This window comes from Grammomys surdaster, unplaced genomic scaffold, assembly GCF_004785775.1.
Source record: "Grammomys surdaster isolate TR1022 unplaced genomic scaffold, NIH_TR_1.0 136, whole genome shotgun sequence".
Classification (NCBI taxonomy): Eukaryota; Metazoa; Chordata; class Mammalia; order Rodentia; family Muridae; genus Grammomys; species Grammomys surdaster.
Genome location: NW_021604594.1, coordinates 16,124,936 through 16,130,315, shown reverse-complemented (window position 1 = coordinate 16,130,315; position 5,380 = coordinate 16,124,936). Strand labels below are relative to the sequence as shown.

The following is a 5,380-nucleotide window of genomic DNA, read 5'->3' as shown; positions in this document are numbered from 1 at the left end:
TCTCCATTTGATTCTAACAGTCAGCTACCTAGACATGCAAAATATCTTTGCTTGTTTATTCTGCTTCCCAATGGCCACTACCCCCTCCTCATTTTACATAATAACTACATCCACTGTCTCCCTTGTTTATAACTTTAATGTATGGTAGATTGACGATAAACAGTTCTGTACTGGGAATACCTGATATACAAAGAAACACTCAAGTCATTTCACTTTCAAGAAAAAGCAACATCTTCCAAGATTTTCCATGTTGCTGTAGAATAATCATTGAAAACTTAATTAAAAGTCTTGGTTGTGGATGGTATATATAAGCAAATGTTAAATTAAGACCAAAGTAAGAGAAAAGGATCACTAGGAAAGCAAGTACTAATATTCTATTTAATAGTGAAATGGCTCAAGGAGAGGAACAACTAACGGCACGTAGTTCAATATTAATTGGTGTCACTGCTCTTCTCTCATCTAACTGCTCTTGCCTAAATTAGTTTTCTCTACTGAGGCCATGGCAAAAGAAGTGTATGCGTGAGCTGCACCCAGAATATCCTCATGAACATCCTAATTTTTAAAATATTAATATCACAAAAGCCGTAACCAGCCTTCATAATCCCCACAGACGTCGACGGAGGAGTTCGCCTCTGCAAGTCGATCTTTATGACTCTGAACCTACGTCCCACCTTTGAAAAGATCACTGTGATTGATTGTAAGTAGTAGACTTGTCCCATCAAGATGATATATACTTGGAAAAATGCCTAATTGGATCTAACTACTGAAGGTCATCCTTTTATAAAGAATTAATCTTTTCAGACTCATACTTACACCTTTAATGGAAAGTACATTCGCTTTAATTGATATGGCACAGGATACTATGGGTTTCGGGGAAGTGGAAGAGAGGGATGGTGTAAGGCCAAAACAGCCTGCGAGGCTTTACAGTGGAAACATTCTAGCCCCAGGCTGCTGACTCTCATACAGAAAATCTTCTTAATCCTAAAATAAGAGCTATTGAATTTGCTAAAGCTAAACTTCTTCCTGCTCGTTGCAGGCATACTCTGTCTCAGAAAAGCAAACGGCAAAGCATTTTACATGGAACTCATTCTTACGAATGAGAAATGCGATCATACGATATGGCTGCATGGCGTGCAACTGTCTGACCTCTCACTCACTCCCCTTACTTAAAGATCTAGTCATCTCCCAGAGACAATAGACATGTCAGGCTTTGTGACATCTTCTTCCTATTTTAGACTGACTAGCCCCTTCTCCCAGTGGCAGATTACTATATCCACTACTCTGTGCTTTAGTTTTAAGTTAATAATGTATCTTAAGTTTCTAAGTATCAGTTTATTGCAAGCTTTCACATTCTTTTTAATACAGCTGCAAATCCAGTGGCAGCATGAGGTGCCTTAGACTTAAGTTAATAATGCATCGTGAAATTCCCAAATTTAAGCGCACATCCTTTTTCCATACAACACAGTTCCCCATTCTATTGCTCTATCCTTTTCTGAAGCTCTTTCTGTCCTGTGAAGAGATCGCTTCCAGTCTTTCAAGATTACAAACAATGAGTCAATGGATAAGCCTGTTCTTATTTCACTCTGAAAAACATAAGCATAAGAGTAAGTTTCTTATGGTCAGCTGCTTGGTTATACAGGCAATTTGATGGGTACTGCCAGACTCCTCTTCGTCTCATTTGTACCAATTTCTACGGCCACTGACAATTTGTAAGCACTGTTACCAAAACTTTCAAAGAATAATGTAGGGGGTGTATTACAGAACTTAGGTGATATGGTGCCAGCAGGGCAAAGCTTTTTTCCCATGGAAAGGACACAACCAGTCTTCATCACTTACTGGTGACAGACAGGGAAGAATTTGGATTAACTGTAGTTGTTCAAACTTTCCAGAGGCATGTGAAATTTGACATTTACAAACCCCATAGTTTCAACTGTTGATGCATAAGTTTCAAGTGTTGATGCTAGCTAGGCACAGAGTTCAGGTGAAGTCTACGAGCACTTGCTAGTGAGGCTGAGTGTAAAATATATCTGTTGATATTAACACACAAACTGTGGCAAGCAGAAGCACACAGTTTTCTGAAATGTTAAGACTTTGATATTATTTTTAAGAATCTACCAAAAAAGTCATAAATAATGCACTGACTCACAGGCCATGAGCATTGGAAAACTAATCATGGAAAAGAAAGGTAAGTCCAGAGAAATTTAATCAAAAGGAAAATACGATCTTTAAAATCTGAAGTGGTTTCAAGTATTCAGTACCTGTCATTCAACAATGGCTAGTGTGTGATTTTGAGGGGTGGTGGTATTGTTTTGTTGGTTTGGACTTATTTTGTGCCAAAACTGAGTTCACAGTCTATGTGGGAATATGTTAAGTTCTTCTTGTACTGTCAATTCATCTTCAAGTGACACATTGGACGCTCCAAGAAGATAGCTGTGGCAGCAAGGAACAGACCGGAAAGCAGGTAACTTCCTGGTGGGCTGGGAACATCGAGGCTGGGAAGCTACAGAGAGGTTTCACAGATGTAGTATTCACCTGGCCTCCTAATGTACTATATTAGGGCTATCTCACAGTCACTATTCCTGAAGGGTCCCAAAACAAAAGTGCAGGCTCAGGACCACCAGCATTCTCCAGCTTCATGTTAACATCTCTTAGCCAGTGCTCACAGAAGTATGGGGGCTTACAACCACCAAGAACCTGATGTTATTAAGAGATATAAAAGTTCAAAGGCCATTTACTGCCAAAGGGCATTGGAAAAGGCACCTGGCATCGGTATTCCACATACTCCAGCTACAGTGACATTTAGCTGCTCTGGCGTCAGCAGAGCCATCAGAAGTCCTTTAAGGCCAGAAGACTCAAATCTCCATACTTGAAACATTTGGATGGTGGCACTGTTTGAGAAGGATGTGGAGGCTTTAGGAGGTGGAGCCTGGCTGGTGGCAAATTCTTACAGGGAGTGGGGTATAGTATACAGATTTCACTCCTTCCAGCTTGCTCTCTCTGCTTCATGTTTATGGTGGAAAAGGTGTTGTCACAACCTTCTGCTTTGGTCACCTGCTGTCATGCCCCTACCTCCAGTATAGACTCTCTCTATCTCAGCAGCAATAACAGCAACAGATCAGTAACCCTCCCATCCCATTCTAACTCCTGCTGATCTTCCCACCCTTGGCTCACCCGCTTCCCCTGCTTATCTCCTGTCTCCCCTCAGTGTGTGAAATCCTGGGCAACACAGCACAGTCCTGCTTAGTCTTCCCATGCCTGATCATTCCCATAATGCTCTGCATTACCAGTGAAGAAGATGGAGGCGGTTGGATGTGGATGAGCCTCCTTTTTCCTTGCTGGCTGTCCAGGCTCCACACTTCTGAGCTAGGTTTTACACAAAAGCAGTTTATGTGATTATTTCCTTAGTGCTTGGGGTTCTTTTGGCATGCACCATAGTGCCTAAGGGTGAACAGATATTTGTTAAATGAATGAACAAATATCATCAGGTTTAAGAAAAATACCCCCAGGCTTCTGAGACAGCACCTTCTGTCTTTCCCTTGTTCCCTAGCTGCCTTCTTTATCTATTCCAAACACTCTTCGCTTCCTGTCCCTTCAATGGCTCATGTCCCATTCTCTCCTTATTCTCTCCCTGAATGATTAATTTCAAATCTATAACTCAATCCCTGCAACTTCCCCTGAGCTGTAAATCCGTTATCCAATTGCTTACATGGTATCTTTCCACAGAAGAGCCAACAGACACCAAAATCTCAGTACACTCCAGGTGCAGAGCAATGCTCTTCCTGCCAATACGTGTCTCTGCCTCCGCTCTGAGGCCGACGACCAAGACATGCAGGTACTATTCCCTTAGATTCGGGAAAACATCCACTCCTCCACCACGTCACTGAGGCACAGTGTCACTAATCACAAATTAGAGTAATTGATTTAATGGACAATGGACACTTCATACAGCACACCTATAGACTCCTGTTGTACGAGCTGAAGGCTTACAGTGGAAAAGGCAGTCAAAGGGAGTTGAGGATATGCTCCTTACAGGCAGATGTAGCCCAAAACGCAAACAGTTACAGTTAATAAGAAGTGAAAAATGAAAAATTAGGATAAGCTGAAGGAGCTTACAACACAGGCCAGCAGCAAGAACCTGGAGGAGAGCCGCCCCCATGCTGCCACTCACATCGCTCGGAATCAGTGTCCCTTGTTATGTTTTGGCTTCTCCGTTGCAGTCTTGACTCGATTTGAGAGAGCCTTCAGAACCTGGAGATGCCCATGCAGAGCCCGACAGAGCAGTGATTAGTGGCCATGTTCAGTTTCTACTCTATCACTCGGCTTCCTCGGCAGTAGGGAGGAAGAGATGCTTCCTTCAAGATTAAAGAAGCTTTGTGGCAAGGCTCTGAGAACTCCTGGCACAGCCTCGAGGAATCATTATTCCTCATCTATTCTGACGAACAAAGACACAGGGGAAAAAGTCATGACTCCAGTCCTTGAAGAGTTTATAAGCATCTCAGAGGATGACAGCTAGCGTCTGAAAACTAGAAAGAAGATCCACTATAAGGGGACCAGGGACATGGCTTAGCAGGTGAAGGCACTGTCACCAAGGCTAATGACAAGTTCAATGCTCGGAACCAATGAGGTAGAAAGAAAGAGACTCAACTCCTACAAGTTGTTCTCTGACCTCTATCTGTGCACTGTGGGTATACCACAACCACAAAATAAACACTAGTGTGTGTGTGTGTATACATATATACACGTTCATATATTCACATATACATAAATACATGTACTATGTATGTAAATATATATGTATATATGTCAACCAGTGGTAGAAAATTGTTTAGAAGAGTAATGTCAGATAATTCTGAGAACAGCCCATTTCCCACTCCTGACTCTCACAGCAATTCATCTTTCAAACACCTGCCAAATTCATCTTCCTCTCAGGTAGAGGCTCAATCACAGAATCATATAATTTTACAACCAAAAGGGGCCCTAGAGGTCACCTAATCCATTCCCCTCTCTCCTCAGTGAAGCAACTGAAGCAAGGGGATTAAGTGGCTTGCCTAAGATTACACAGCTGGTTAATTCACTCAATACTCCATAAATCCTGATTGATCACCTGCTAGGTGTCAAGCCCATGCTGGGAGCTATTAATGAAGAAATGGCACTCAGATCTGGGATCTGAGACTTCTAGACCACTGCCCTCTGTTCATGGTTGGTTCTTGAAGTGCAGGCAGGGCTCGCTGAGAGCTACAATATCTAATAGAAGCTCTTTCCTCAAGTGTACTCCATGCCCAGTTAAGAATTATTACAGGTAGTGAGACACCGTAACACAATTATTACAGGCAGTGAGACACTGTAACACAATTATTACAGGCAGTGAGACACTGTAGCA

At 42.2% G+C, this 5,380-nt stretch overlaps 1 protein-coding gene and 1 long non-coding RNA gene across 2 annotated transcripts in view; one reads left to right on the top strand and one right to left on the bottom strand.

Moving 5' to 3' along the window:
- The window catches only part of Stk39 (serine/threonine kinase 39), a 266,502-nt gene that overhangs the window by 66,243 nt on the left and 194,879 nt on the right, over positions 1-5,380 (bottom strand). The gene's annotated exons all lie outside the window — the stretch shown is intronic.
- Positions 2,406-5,380, top strand: part of LOC114617379 — a 16,619-nt gene continuing 13,644 nt past the window's right edge. The window contains exon 1 of the long non-coding RNA XR_003710784.1: positions 2,406-2,461. This is a non-coding gene — a long non-coding RNA (uncharacterized LOC114617379). The remainder of the gene's footprint in view (positions 2,462-5,380) is intronic.